We start from the raw sequence: 15,489 nt of genomic DNA on the forward strand, positions 1-15,489 counted from the left end.
CTTACAGAAAACGTTTGACCTGTGTCATTGCCAACAAAGGGTATATAACAAAGTATTGAGAAACTTTTGTTATTGACCAAATACTTATTTTCCACCATCATTTGCAAATAACTTCATTAAAATCCTACAATGTGATTATCTGGATTTTTTTTCTCATTTTGTCTGTCATAGTTGACGTGTACCTATGATGAAAATTACAGGCCTCTCTCATCTTTTTAAGTGGTAGAACTTGCACAATTGGTGGCTGACTAAATACTTTTTTTCCCCACTGTATATATATATATATATATTGGAAATGTAAGCAAGGGTTGAGCTTCTTCAGTTTGTGTGACAAAGTGGATACGTTTCTGTGTCCCTTTCAGTGAGTGACACATTGACTTTATATAGTGTACCAAGAGTTGTTCCCTCGCTTACTGCCATACCAGCCTGAATACGCCCGATCTCGTCCGATCTCGGAAGCTAAGCAGGGTCGGGCCTGGTCAGTACTTGGATGGGAGACCGCCTGGGAATACCAGGTGCTGTAAGCTTTCTGTCCCAGTACAGTGTGCTCTTGTGTCATGGAGCAACTGCCTTTTATTTATCACCCTAATAATATCATGGATTGTTATTGGACTAAATGCAGTTTGTGTGTGCTGCCCTGCCCTGAACAAATCAAATAATGGACAGTGCGTTTCCCTCAAAATATAGGCAGTACATGCAGCCTTTGTTTTTAGTCTAGGAGACAGTCAATGTCTGTAGTCCATTAGGGAACTATAAAATCCCTTCAATGTTTTGCCTGATTCCGTTAATTCCCAAGTTCCCTTTTCTCCATTTAGATTTCCCCGTTGACCGTTTGTCCCTGTTTTGGCAGGTTTTCGCTCTCAAAAGTACACCTTTTTAATAGCAAAACAGCACAATTGGATGTTCTATGTCCACAACAATGTTTAAACCCTATCAGGTGACCATTTGTGAGGTCTGGGAAAAATGTAAGACATTTAGATTTTGGGGTGTAGTTACCCTTAAATGCAAGCGTGCACCAGGAAGAGACCTTTGTTTGGTTAAGCGGTGTTGCTGTAGAACAAATGGCCACTGGAGTGATGCAAATGATCACGGTATAATTCTGCCAGGCAGGCATAGGCTACTTTGTAGTTAACATTTACTTGCGAAGGTTTTGGGGAAAGCCATTCCTTCCCTACCAGAAGAAGGTTATCATTAGCATCATCGCTAACGGCTACACAAAGTGTAGACATACGCGCGCACCGCACACATGCACACAGACAGGGGCATTCCTGTGCCGTTCAGAAAGTTCATGGAAATACGAATCACTGATGCATTTTGTTCATGTCTTATGATTGACTTGGGCAAATGAATGCGTTTTCTAACAAGTTGAATAGATTTAGTTGATTTCTTACTAAGTTCAATAAATGTTTGAATATTGTTGAATTTCGGTTTAATGTCTGGATTCCGTGATTCGGTCCACAACGCCTATTTTATAGGGCCCTAGTCAATGAACTTGTCATAAATCAACATAGGATATGCCCTCTTCCCCCCCCCAACAAGACTCAATATAAAAAAAATATATATATATATATATATATATATATATATATATTGGAAATGTAAGCAAGGGTTGAGCTTCTTCAGTTTGTGTCACAAAGTGGATACGTTTCTGTGTCCCTTTCAGAGTGAGTGACACATTGACTTTATATAGTGTACCAAGAGTTGTTCCCTCGCTTACGGCCATACCAGCCTGAATACGCCTGATCTCGTCCGATCTCGGAAGCTAAGCAGGGTCGGGCCTGGTTAGTACTTGGATGGGAGACCGCCTGGGAATACCAGGTGCTGTAAGCTTTTTGTCCCAGTAGAGCGTGCTCTTGTGTCATGGAGCAACTGCCTTTTATTTATCACCCTAATAATATCATGGATTGTTATTGGACTAAATGCAGTTTGTGTGTGCTGCCCTGCCCTGATCAAATCAAATAATGGACAGTGCGTTTCCCTCAAAATATAGGCAGTACATGCAGCCTTTGTTTTTAGTCTAGGAGACAGTCAATGTCTGTAGTCCATTAGGGCACTATAAAATCCCTTCAATGTTTTGCCTGATTCCGTTAATTCCCAAGTTCCCTTTTCTCCGTTTAGATTTCCCCGTTGACCGTTTGTCCCTGTTTTGGCAGGTTTTCGCTCTCAAAAGTACACCTTTTTAATAGCAAAACAGCACAATTGGATGTTCTATGTCCACAACAATGTTTAAACCCTATCAGGTGACCATTTGTGAGGTCTGGGAAAAATGTAAGACATTTAGATTTTTGGGGTGTAGTTACCCTTAAATGCAAGCGTGCACCAGGAAGAGACCTTTGTTTGGTTAAGCGGTGTTGCTGTAGAACAAATGGCCACTGGAGTGATGCAAATGATCACGGTATAATTCTGCCAGGCAGGCATAGGCTACTTTGTAGTTAACATTTACTTGCGAAGGTTTTTGGGGAAAGCCATTCCTTCCCTACCAGAAGAAGGTTATCATTAGCATCATCGCTAACGGCTACACAAAGTGTAGACATACGCGCGCACCGCACACATGCACACAGACAGGGGCATTCCTGTGCCGTGCAGAAAGTTCATGGAAATACGAATCACTGATGCATTTTGTTCATGTCTTATGATTGACTTGGGCAAATGAATGCGTTTTCTAACAAGTTGAATAGATTTAGTTGATTTCTTACTAAGTTCAATAAATGTTTGAATATTGTTGAATTTCGGTTTAATGTCTGGATTCCGTGATTCGGTCCGCAACGCCTATTTTATAGGGCCCTAGTCAATGAACTTGTCATAAATCAACATAGGATATGCCCTCTTCCCCCCCCCCAACAAGACTCAAATATATATATATATATATATATATATATTGGAAATGTAAGCAGGGGTTGAGCTTCTTCAGTTTGTGTCACAAAGTGGATACGTTTCTGTGTCCCTTTCAGAGTGAGTGACACATTGACTTTATATAGTGTACCAAGAGTTGTTCCCTCGCTTACGGCCATACCAGCCTGAATACGCCCGATCTCGTCCGATCTCGGAAGCTAAGCAGGGTCGGGCCTGGTTAGTACTTGGATGGGAGACCGCCTGGGAATACCAGGTGCTGTAAGCTTTTTGTCCCAGTAGAGCGTGCTCTTGTGTCATGGAGCAACTGCCTTTTATTTATCACCCTAATAATATCATGGATTGTTATTGGACTAAATGCAGTTTGTGTGTGCTGCCCTGCCCTGATCAAATCAAATAATGGACAGTGCGTTTCCCTCAAAATATAGGCAGTACATGCAGCCTTTGTTTTTAGTCTAGGAGACAGTCAATGTCTGTAGTCCATTAGGGCACTATAAAATCCCTTCAATGTTTTGCCTGATTCCGTTAATTCCCAAGTTCCCTTTTCTCCGTTTAGATTTCCCCGTTGACCGTTTGTCCCTGTTTTGGCAGGTTTTTGCTCTCAAAAGTACACCTTTTTAATAGCAAAACAGCACAATTGGATGTTCTATGTCCACAACAATGTTTAAACCCTATCAGGTGACCATTTGTGAGGTCTGGGAAAAATGTAAGACATTTAGATTTTGGGGTGTAGTTACCCTTAAATGCAAGCGTGCACCAGGAAGAGACCTTTGTTTGGTTAAGCGGTGTTGCTGTAGAACAAATGGCCACTGGAGTGATGCAAATGATCACGGTATAATTCTGCCAGGCAGGCATAGGCTACTTTGTAGTTAACATTTACTTGCGAAGGTTTTGGGGAAAGCCATTCCTTCCCTACCAGAAGAAGGTTATCATTAGCATCATCGCTAACGGCTACACAAAGTGTAGACATACGCGCGCACCGCACACATGCACACAGACAGGGGCATTCCTGTGCCGTTTCAGAAAGTTCATGGAAATACGAATCACTGATGCATTTTGTTCATGTCTTATGATTGACTTGGGCAAATGAATGCGTTTTCTAACAAGTTGAATAGATTTAGTTGATTTCTTACTAAGTTCAATAAATGTTTGAATATTGTTGAATTTCGGTTTAATGTCTGGATTCCGTGATTCGGTCCGCAACGCCTATTTTATAGGGCCCTAGTCAATGAACTTGTCATAAATCAACATAGGATATGCCCTCTTCCCCCCAACAAGACTCAAATATATATATATATATATATATATATATATATATATTGGAAATGTAAGCAAGGGTTGAGCTTCTTCAGTTTGTGTCACAAAGTGGATACGTTTCTGTGTCCCTTTCAGAGTGAGTGACACATTGACTTTATATAGTGTACCAAGAGTTGTTCCCTCGCTTACGGCCATACCAGCCTGAATACGCCCGATCTCGTCCGATCTCGGAAGCTAAGCAGGGTCGGGCCTGGTTAGTACTTGGATGGGAGACCGCCTGGGAATACCATGTGCTGTAAGCTTTTTGTCCCAGTAGAGCGTGCTCTTGTGTCATGGAGCAACTGCCTTTTATTTATCACCCTAATAATATCATGGATTGTTATTGGACTAAATGCAGTTTGTGTGTGCTGCCCTGCCCTGATCAAATCAAATAATGGACAGTGCGTTTCCCTCAAAATATAGGCAGTACATGCAGCCTTTGTTTTTAGTCTAGGAGACAGTCAATGTCTGTAGTCCATTAGGGCACTATAAAATCCCTTCAATGTTTTGCCTGATTCCGTTAATTCCCAAGTTCCCTTTTCTCCGTTTAGATTTCCCCGTTGACCGTTTGTCCCTGTTTTGGCAGGTTTTCGCTCTCAAAAGTACACCTTTTTAATAGCAAAACAGCACAATTGGATGTTCTATGTCCACAACAATGTTTAAACCCTATCAGGTGACCATTTGTGAGGTCTGGGAAAAATGTAAGACATTTAGATTTTGGGGTGTAGTTACCCTTAAATGCAAGCGTGCACCAGGAAGAGACCTTTGTTTGGTTAAGCGGTGTTGCTGTAGAACAAATGGCCACTGGAGTGATGCAAATGATCACGGTATAATTCTGCCAGGCAGGCATAGGCTACTTTGTAGTTAACATTTACTTGCGAAGGTTTTGGGGAAAGCCATTCCTTCCCTACCAGAAGAAGGTTATCATTAGCATCATCGCTAACGGCTACACAAAGTGTAGACATACGCGCGCACCGCACACATGCACACAGACAGGGGCATTCCTGTGCCGTTTCAGAAAGTTCATGGAAATACGAATCACTGATGCATTTTGTTCATGTCTTATGATTGACTTGGGCAAATGAATGCGTTTTCTAACAAGTTGAATAGATTTAGTTGATTTCTTACTAAGTTCAATAAATGTTTGAATATTGTTGAATTTCGGTTTAATGTCTGGATTCCGTGATTCGGTCCGCAACGCCTATTTTATAGGGCCCTAGTCAATGAACTTGTCATAAATCAACATAGGATATGCCCTCTTCCCCCCCAACAAGACTCAAAATATATATATATATATATATATATATATATATATATATAATTGGAAATGTAAGCAAGGGTTGAGCTTCTTCAGTTTGTGTCACAAAGTGGATACGTTTCTGTGTCCCTTTCAGAGTGAGTGACACATTGACTTTATATAGTGTACCAAGAGTTGTTCCCTCGCTTACGGCCATACCAGCCTGAATACGCCCGATCTCGTCCGATCTTGGAAGCTAAGCAGGGTCGGGCCTGGTTAGTACTTGGATGGGAGACCGCCTGGGAATACCAGGTGCTGTAAGCTTTTGTCCCAGTAGAGCGTGCTCTTGTGTCATGGAGCAACTGCCTTTTATTTATCACCCTAATAATATCATGGATTGTTATTGGACTAAATGCAGTTTGTGTGTGCTGCCCTGCCCTGATCAAATCAAATAATGGACAGTGCGTTTCCCTCAAAATATAGGCAGTACATGCAGCCTTTGTTTTTAGTCTAGGAGACAGTCAATGTCTGTAGTCCATTAGGGCACTATAAAATCCCTTCAATGTTTTGCCTGATTCCGTTAATTCCCAAGTTCCCTTTTCTCCGTTTAGATTTCCCCGTTGACCGTTTGTCCCTGTTTTGGCAGGTTTTCGCTCTCAAAAGTACACCTTTTTAATAGCAAAACAGCACAATTGGATGTTCTATGTCCACAACAATGTTTAAACCCTATCAGGTGACCATTTGTGAGGTCTGGGAAAAATGTAAGACATTTAGATTTTTTGGGTGTAGTTACCCTTAAATGCAAGCGTGCACCAGGAAGAGACCTTTGTTTGGTTAAGCGGTGTTGCTGTAGAACAAATGGCCACTGGAGTGATGCAAATGATCACGGTATAATTCTGCCAGGCAGGCATAGGCTACTTTGTAGTTAACATTTACTTGCGAAGGTTTTGGGGAAAGCCATTCCTTCCCTACCAGAAGAAGGTTATGATTAGCATCATCGCTAACGGCTACACAAAGTGTAGACATACGCGCGCACCGCACACATGCACACAGACAGGGGCATTCCTGTGCCGTGCCAGAAAGTTCATGGAAATACGAATCACTGATGCATTTTGTTCATGTCTTATGATTGACTTGGGCAAATGAATGCGTTTTCTAACAAGTTGAATAGATTTAGTTGATTTCTTACTAAGTTCAATAAATGTTTGAATATTGTTGCATTTCGGTGTAATGTCTGGATTCCGTGATTCGGTCCGCAACGCCTATTTTATAGGGCCCTAGTCAATGAACTTGTCATAAATCAACATAGGATATGCCCTCTTCCCCCCCCAACAAGACTCAAATATATATATATATATATATATATATATATATATATTGGAAATGTAAGCAAGGGTTGAGCTTCTTCAGTTTGTGTCACATAGTGGATACGTTTCTGTGTCCCTTTCAGAGTGAGTGACACATTGACTTTATATAGTGTACCAAGAGTTGTTCCCTTGCTTACGGCCATATCAGCCTGAATACGCCCGATCTCGTCCAATCTCGGAAGCTAAGCAGGGTCGGGCCTGGTTAGTACTTGGATGGGATACCGCCTGGTAATACCAGGTGCTGTAAGCTTTTTGTCCCAGTAGAGCGTGCTCTTGTGTCATGGAGCAACTGCCTTTTATTTATCACCCTAATAACATAATGGATTGTTATTGGACTAAATGCAGTTTGTGTGTGCTGCCCTGCCCTGATCAAATCAAATAATGGACAGTGCGTTTCCCTCAAAATATAGGCAGTACATGCAGCCTTTGTTTTTAGTCTAGGAGACAGTCAATGTCTGTAGTCCATTAGGGCACTATAAAATCCCTTCAATGTTTTGCCTGATTCCGTTAATTCCCAAGTTCCCTTTTCTCCGTTTAGATTTCCCCGTTGACCGTTTGTCCCTGTTTTGGCAGGTTTTCGCTCTCAAAAGTACACCTTTTTAATAGCAAAACAGCACAATTGGATGTTCTATGTCCACAACAATGTTTAAACCCTATCAGGTGACCATTTGTGGGGTCTGGGAAAAATGTAAGACATTTAGATTTTTGGGTGTAGTTACCCTTAAATGCAAGCGTGCACCAGGAAGAGACCTTTGTTTGGTTAAGCGGTGTTGCTGTAGAACAAATGGCCACTGGAGTGATGCAAATGATCACGGTATAATTCTGCCAGGCAGGCATAGGCTACTTTGTAGTTAACATTTACTTGCGAAGGTTTTGGGGAAAGCCATTCCTTCCCTACCAGAAGAAGGTTATCATTAGCATCATCGCTAACGGCTACACAAAGTGTAGACATACGCGCGCACCGCACACATGCACACAGACAGGGGCATTCCTGTGCCGTTTCAGAAAGTTCATGGAAATACGAATCACTGATGCATTTTGTTCATGTCTTATGATTGACTTGGGCAAATGAATGCGTTTTCTAACAAGTTGAATAGATTTAGTTGATTTCTTACTAAGTTCAATAAATGTTTGAATATTGTTGAATTTCGGTTTAAAGTCTGGATTCCGTGATTCGGTCCGCAACACCTATTTTATAGGGCCCTAGTCAATGAACTTGTCATAAATCAACATAGGATATGCCCTCTTCCCCCCAACAAGACTCAAATATATATATATATATATATATATATATATATATATATATATATATATATATATATATATATATATATATATATATATACCGTATTTTCCGCACTATAAGGCGCACTTAAAAGCCTTTCATTTTCTCAAAAAAACGACAGTGCGCCTTATAATCCGGAGCGCCTTATGTATGGATCAATTGGTTAATTGGTTGATCCATACTGGTTGTACGACGCTCAAGGTGCTCTGTCAAAATGTTTCAGTATGAAAAACCAATAAAAACAATTTAATAATAATGAAATGTTTCAGTACGACTGGTAAACTACAAAGCCGCACCACTTGCAGCATTACGGTAGCCAGTACACACCGGTATTGTGCTTACTCACAGTCCCACACCACTTGTGTGTGTATAAAGACCCCAAAATGGCACCTTTCAAGAGACACGCTTACGACGCAGAGTTCAAGCTCAAGGCTGTCGGTCATGCAGTAGAATATGGGAATAGAGCAGCAGCGAGAGAATTCAACATTAATGAATCAATGGTACGGAAATGGAGGAAGCAAGAAGATGACCTGCGCCAAGTAAAGAAGACTAAACAGAGTTTCCCAGGGAACAAAGCGAGATGGCCACAGTTAGAGGACAAACTCGAACAGTGGGTTGTTGAACAGAGAGCAGCAAGTAGAAGCGTCTCTACAGTCACTATTCGAATGAAGGCAACAGCGCTAGCACGGGACATGACAATCGATGAATTTCGAGGCGGTCCTTCTTGGTGCTTTCGTTTTATGAAAAGACGTAATCTCTCCATCCGCACACGAACTACCGTCTCGCAGCAACTGCCAAAAGATTACCAAGAAAAGCTGGTCACTTTCCGCGCATACTGCAAAAATAAGATCACTGAAAAAGAAGATCCGGCCAGAGCACATCACCAACATGGACGAGGTTCCACTCACCTTTGATATTCCCGTGAACCGCACTGTGGAGAAAACGGGGACCAGTACGGTGTCTGTACGTACCACAGGGAATGAGAAGTCATCCTTCACTGTAGTTCTCGCCTGCCAGGCTAATGGCCAGAAACTTCCACCCATGATTATTTTCAAGAGGAAGACCTTGCCAAAAGATAACTTTCCAGCCGGCGTCGTCATCAAAGCTAGCCCGAAGGGATGGATGGATGAGGAAAAGATGAGTGAGTGGCTGAGAGAAATTTACGTCAAGAGACCGGGTGGCTTTTTCCACAGCTCCGTCCCTATTGATCTACGACTCAATGCGCGCCCATATCACCGATGCTGTCAAAAAAACAAGTGAAGCAAACTAATTCGGAGCTTGCCGTCATTCCGGGTGGATTAACTAAAGAACTCCAGCCGCTAGATATTGGTGTCAACAGGGCGTTCAAAGCTAGACTGCGAGCTAAGTGGGAGCAGTGGATGACAGAAGGCGAACACACGTTCACCAAGACGGGGAGACAGCGCCGGGCGACTTACGCCACTATCTGCCAATGGATCGTGGATGCCTGGGCTGATATATCGGTCTCAACTGTGGTCAAAGCTTTCACGAAGGCAGGAATAATATCTGAACTGCCAGGCAACAGCAGCGACACTGACTCGGATAATGACGAGAGGGAGCCGGGCAGGTTGGATGCCGTAGTCGCCCAACTGTTCAATTCGGACACTGAAGAAGAAGAATTCGAGGGGTTCGTGGATGGGGAATGAACTGAAAAAGTGAGCTTTACGTGTTATATGTAACTGAACAATGTTGAGTTATGCACTAACGTTTGATTTAGTGGTATCAGACTGTTTCTTTTACTACGTGTTTACTGAATCAGGGAAAGGTTCCCCTCCACGTTTGGGAGAAGAGTGAGCAAGGCTGGGAGATATTGTTAATATGCACATTAACGTTTGAACAACATTACCATGGGAGTGAACGGAGTTGTCAGAACGCTTAATAAAGTTTGACTTTATCTGACTGTTTTGTTGACATTCCTTTTAGCACAGCTCCATCTAGTGGATGCATAACGCAACCCCAGTCAATTCGTTTGACTACAGTATCTTCTATTCTATGCGCCTTATAATCCGGTGCGCCCTATATATGAAAACAGTTCTAAAATAGGCCATTCATTGAAGGTGCGCCTTATAATCCGGTGCGCCTTATAGTGCGGAAAATACGGTAGATTCTTTCATTTTTACATTAGTAGAGGAGCAGTATACCCTGTCGCAAACCTCCGCCCATAACTCATCACTGATAGTCAGACCAAGGTCCTTTTCCCATATTATTTTCAAAGGAGTAAAGGAGGATCCTCCTTTCTCAGAAAGGAGTCTATAGATATAGGATATTTTGCCTTTAATGGATTGTGCTGTGACAAGAAGGGTTTCAACTTCATTCAACTGAGTTCTAAACCTCCTCTTGGAAGTAAATGAGGAGATGACATGTCTAATTTGTAGATATTTAAAAAAATGGGATCTTGGCACATTGAATTCATTGCAGAGCTCTTGAAAGGATTTCAGTGTAGTGGTCTTCTGATGAAATAGGTCTGAAAAGGTCCTGATTCCTAGAGTATGCCAAAGATTAAAGTTGGCATCTCTCAGGGCTTTTGGCAAGTCTGGGTTGCCTACTATAGGCGAGTGAGAACATATTTGGGAGGAGATGCCCAAGTATTTCTTACAGTCCCTCCACGCTCGTAGGGTACTGTAAATCACAAATGTTTTGGCTATGTTGCCCACTTCACTAAAGTTATCAATGAATATAGTTGAGCTTAGTGGCAATGAACCACAAGATTGGGCTTCTATCTGGCTCCACGTTGACTCTTGTCTGTTTGTGATCCATGTTAGCATGTTGCGGATTTGGGCAGACCAGTAGTACAATTGAAGGGAGGGAAGGGCAAGACCACCCTTAGATTCAGGTTTCGATAGAGTGGAAAGCTTGATCCTAGGTTTTTTATTGCCCCATATAAATTTGGTGATGCTTTGGTTAATTGTTTTGAAAAAGGAAGCTGGGAGATAGCATGGGAGCATCTGAAATAAATAGTTCAGTCTAGGGAGGATGTTCATACGGATTACATTAATTCTTCCTACTAAGCTAATTGGGAGGGAGATCCAGGTTTGGAGGTTGTTCTTGATTTGATCCAGGAGTGGAAGATAATTCTCTTTGAAAAGCCTATTCAGATCTGGTGTTATGAATATCCCAAGGTATTGAAACCCCTGTGTCTTCCATTGGAATGGGCATAGTGTCTTCATAGAACTGGTGAGTATAATATTGAGAGGGCAGACAGTGGATTTGTTAAAATTAATCTTATAACCTGAAAACGTGCCATACTGAGCAATTGTATCTAAGATGGGAGGAAGGGATTTCTCAGGGTTGGATATGTAGAGCAAGACATCATCCGCGTAAAGCGAAATCTTGTGCTGCAGGCCGCCTGCAGGAACACCCATAATACTTGGATTGCTCCTTATCAACTCTGCCAGAGGCTCCGCCCCCAACAAGTAGAGCAGGGGGACAGCGAGCACCCTTGTCTTGTGCCCCGTCCCAAAGGGAATCTGTCAGAGTTCAGTCCGTTAGTAGTCACCATGGCATTTGGATGAGAGTATAGTGATTTGATCCATTTAATAAAGTTTGGGCCCATGTTGAACTTCTCTAAGACTGAGAACAGAAAGCTCCACTCCATCCTGTCGAACGCCTTCTCAGCATCCAGTGAAGCCAGCAGGACAGGGGTCTTCTGTGCGTTTACTTGATCAATAATATCAAAAAGACGGCGAATGTTATCAGAAGAGTATCTGTCTCTAATAAATCCCGTCTGGTCCGCTTTTATTATTTTGGGAAGAAGAGTGTTTAGTCTTTTGGCGAGCAATTTGGTGATTATTTTGTAGTCGAAATCCAACAAGCTTATGGGCCGGAAGGAGGAGCAGGATAGGGGATCCTTGTCTTTTTTGAGCAACACTGTAATGCGAGCTGTGTGCATTGAGTCTGGGAGAACTCCGTTTTTGCAAAAATCCTCCAGCATTGGCATGAAAATAGGGCTAAGCTGGGGCCAAAAAGCTTTGTAGAACTCTCTGGGGAATCCATCTGGGCCTGGGGACTTGTTAGGTGGCATGGAGGTAATTGCCTCCAGGATCTCCTCAGGAGTGAAGGGGGAGTTGAGATCTTCTTGGTCGGTCTCTGATAGTTTAGGTAGCGAGATTCCCTCTAGGAAGGAGTGGAGTTCTGCCTCCGTGTGTTTTCTCTCAGAGGTATATAGTTTGCAGTAAAAATCATGAAAAGTTAAATTGATCTTTTTTGGATCATATGTGACCTCATCCTCTGCTGTTCGGATAGCCATAATTGTACGCTCTGACTGCTCTTTTTTTAATTGATAAGCAAGCAATCTACTAGGCCTATTGCTATACTCATGGTATTTCTGTTTAGTAAAGAAAACTTTTTTTTTATCTCCCGAGTATAGTCCAAATTCAGTTTGGCTTTGGCTGCTTTAAGTTGACTCCAGGAGGTGCTGTCTGGGGATTGTTTATGTACTTTTTCACAGCGTTCCAGCTCCCTCTCCAGATCTAGCCTGTGTGCTTCCATTGCTTTTTTCTTAGAGGAAGCATATGCAATTAGATGACCTCTTAGTGTGGCTTTAGCAGCGTCCCACATTGTGGCCGGAGAAACAGGAGAATCTTTGTTGTCTTGTGTGTAGTTGTCTATGCATGTAGTTACCAATGTATGGAATGCTTCGTTTGATAGCATGGAGGTGTTGAATTTCCAGCTCTTTGATCTCGGGATGTTTTTGCAGAGGTCAAAGCGGAGGTGGACAAAGGCGTGATCCGAAAGCGCTATGGGTCCGATTGTACACGTGGCTGAATTTATTAAACTCTTTGGGATAAAAATGTAATCTATACGGGAGTAGGTGTTATGGACATTAGAGTAGTATGTATAGTCCATAGCTGAGCTATTAGTCTCTCTCCAGATATCTATCAGTCCCATCTCTTTAGTAAGAGAGTTCAACATCTTTGCAGATCTAGGATTTGTGGTGGTGATTTGAGATGATTTGTCTAGGGTTGGGTTCAGGGTACAATTAAAATCTCCGGCCAACACTCCAAAGGAAACACAATGCTCATTGAACAGAGTTATCATTTTCGACATAAAAGCAGGAGTATCTGTGTTAGGGGCGTATATGTTTAAGATAGTAATTGGTTGCCCATACAGTGACCCAGTTATCAAGATAAATCTCCCCTCCGGATCAGATATGTTTTTGTCAATTATGAATGGAACATTCTTATGGATAAGTATTGCTGTACCTCTACTGTTGGATTTGAAAGATGAGAAATACACCTGTCCCACCCAAGCTCTGCGGAGTTTGGCATGTTCAGCATCACAGAGGTGTGTCTCTTGCAATAGCGCGATGTCTGCTTTTTCCTTTTTTAGAGCACATAGTATCTTTTTCCGTTTTATTGCATGGCCTAGACCGTGGCAGTTCCATGTCAATAGATTTAAGGTACTAGTCATCATCATCGAACAGTAATCGAACTTTAGTGCAAGTCATCTCTGGGTAAAGGTGGATCGTAGTTACAGCTGCGTTCACATAAAAGGAAAATAAATGGTTTGCATAAAATAACAATCTCTGAACACCCCAGCCGAGTTCCCAAACAACTCGACATATCCCGTTGGATCTATTACCTCCCCGCTCAGTCACAATTCTGTGTTCCAACAAAAAAAAAAGTCCGGGAACAGTTAGCAACGCACAACGTCTCCCCCCTCCCCACCAAAGAAATGCCTCATCCTCTCCGCCCGCATTGAGTAACTGACAACGTAGCCCCGTCCAGACCACATTAAGAAAGGGAGAAAATAAAATCAATAGCCCAGCCTACATACAGTAGGCCTAAGTTATAATATGGGGCCTATCCCTCTCAGCTAAAGGAACATAAATATAGATTGGACGGCTATAATGAAATTTAGCAGGGCGGTGGGTCTTTGGATATCGGCTATATGTTGTCTTACCTCCTTTAGTAATAACAGTAATCGCATTAATCGCATTTAGTCAATGGTCCATTTCTCATTGACCGGGGTTGTCTTTCAAAAAACGTTTCGCCTCTTCGGGAGTTTTGAAGTGTCGCAGGGCTCCTTGGTGAAGAATCCTGAGCTCGTTTGGGTATTTGAATCCCCTAAAGATGCCTCGGTCAATGGAGCATTTCTTCACCTCGTCAAACTCTCGGCGCTTTCGGCGTATTCCAGCTGACAGGTCCTGGAGTAAGGTGAGTTTGGCGTTTCCCACTGTAATGGTGTTGGTTTTCGCCGCCTGTAGGACTCGTTCCTTGTCGGTGAATCTCAGGAAACGTATGGTGATTGGGCGCGGTGGTTGTCTGGCTGCTGGTGGGGGCCTCAGTGCTCGGTGAGCTCTCTCGAGTTCTATGGGCCTGTCGGTGGACAGGTGGAGCCACTCGGGAAGTTTGTCTTGCAGGTAGCGGATCAGTGGCATGTTTCCCTCTTCTTTTTCGCCCAGATTTAATAGAACACAATTATTCCTTCGCCCCCTGTTTTCCAGGTCCTCTGTTTTCTCTTCCAGCTGCTCTATTTTTTTTTTAGCATATGCTATTGTTTCCATGGCGTCTGTCAATAAGTTTTCCGTGGATAGGATTCGCCCCTCTGCCTCGTCCAGGCGCCCCGCGTTTATGGTTATCTTGTTGTTTATGTCAGGCAAGGCATTTTCCAGGATTGTCACCTTGCCCCCTATCGCACTGAGCTGAGCGTTAATGGCATCTAGTTTAGTGTTGAGTTCTGTACGTTGGGATCTCAGCTCAGAAAAGATGTCTTCGACAGAGTGCGAGGTTGGCATTCGTTGGGCCTCGGGGGGGGACGGGTCCTCTTTCTCCTGGCTAATGGCGCTAGCTTTTTCTGAAGCTAGCTGCTTCTTGGAGGCTTTTTCCGTCGCTAGTACTCGAGTCCGGGTAAAAATGTCCCCTGTAGTGTTGCCTTTTGAAGCCGCCATGACTTTTTGACTAAAGCTAAATGAGTTTAAACTTGAAGTGGAGGTAAGATTAGGAATTGGAAACTACTTGTGCGGAGCTCCTAGTTCATGCGGCCATCTCGTTCAAGGGTCACGTGATCCCTCTCTCATTAATGTGTTTTCTAACAAGTTGAATAGATTTAGTTGATTTCTTACTAAGTTCAATAAATGTTTGAATATTGTTGCATTTCGGTTTAATGTCTGGATTCCGTGATTCGGTCCGCAACGCCTATTTTATAGGGCCCTAGTCAATGAACTTGTCATAAATCAACATAGGATATGCCCTCTCCCCCCCCCCCCAACAAGACTCAAATATATATATATATATATATATATATATATATATTTGGAAATGTAAGCAAGGGTTGAGCTTCTTCAGTTTGTGTCACAAAGTGGATACGTTTCTGTGTCCCTTTCAGAGTGAGTGACACATTGACTTTATATAGTGTACCAAGAGTTGTTCCCTCGCTTACGGCCATACCAGCCTGAATACGCCCGATCTCGTCCGATCTCGGAAGCTAAGCAGGGT

The 15,489-nt window shown here is 42.7% G+C and overlaps 7 non-coding genes across 7 annotated transcripts in view; all 7 read left to right on the plus strand.

Moving 5' to 3' along the window:
• Positions 1-408: 408 nt before the first annotated feature.
• LOC123487156 lies at positions 409-527 on the plus strand. The gene has a single exon (XR_006659656.1). It is a non-coding gene; the product is annotated as a 5S ribosomal RNA (ribosomal RNA).
• A 1,184-nt stretch (positions 528-1,711) lies between these two features.
• Positions 1,712-1,830, plus strand: LOC123487149. The gene has a single exon (XR_006659649.1). It is a non-coding gene; the product is annotated as a 5S ribosomal RNA (ribosomal RNA).
• A 1,169-nt stretch (positions 1,831-2,999) lies between these two features.
• On the plus strand, positions 3,000-3,118 carry LOC123487144. The gene has a single exon (XR_006659643.1). It is a non-coding gene; the product is annotated as a 5S ribosomal RNA (ribosomal RNA).
• A 1,172-nt stretch (positions 3,119-4,290) lies between these two features.
• Positions 4,291-4,409, plus strand: LOC123487154. Its single transcript, XR_006659654.1, has one exon. It is a non-coding gene; the product is annotated as a 5S ribosomal RNA (ribosomal RNA).
• A 1,179-nt stretch (positions 4,410-5,588) lies between these two features.
• LOC123487151 lies at positions 5,589-5,707 on the plus strand. Its single transcript, XR_006659651.1, has one exon. It is a non-coding gene; the product is annotated as a 5S ribosomal RNA (ribosomal RNA).
• Positions 5,708-6,881: 1,174 nt separating this feature from the next.
• Positions 6,882-7,000, plus strand: LOC123487168. Its single transcript, XR_006659668.1, has one exon. It is a non-coding gene; the product is annotated as a 5S ribosomal RNA (ribosomal RNA).
• Positions 7,001-15,427: 8,427 nt separating this feature from the next.
• Positions 15,428-15,489, plus strand: part of LOC123487146 — a 119-nt gene continuing 57 nt past the window's right edge. The window contains exon 1 of the ribosomal RNA XR_006659646.1: positions 15,428-15,489. This exon is cut by the window's right edge and continues 57 nt beyond it. This is a non-coding gene — a ribosomal RNA (5S ribosomal RNA).

The sequence above is a fragment of the Coregonus clupeaformis genome, unplaced genomic scaffold (genome assembly GCF_020615455.1).
Source record: "Coregonus clupeaformis isolate EN_2021a unplaced genomic scaffold, ASM2061545v1 scaf1490, whole genome shotgun sequence".
Lineage (NCBI taxonomy): Eukaryota > Metazoa > Chordata > Actinopteri > Salmoniformes > Salmonidae > Coregonus > Coregonus clupeaformis.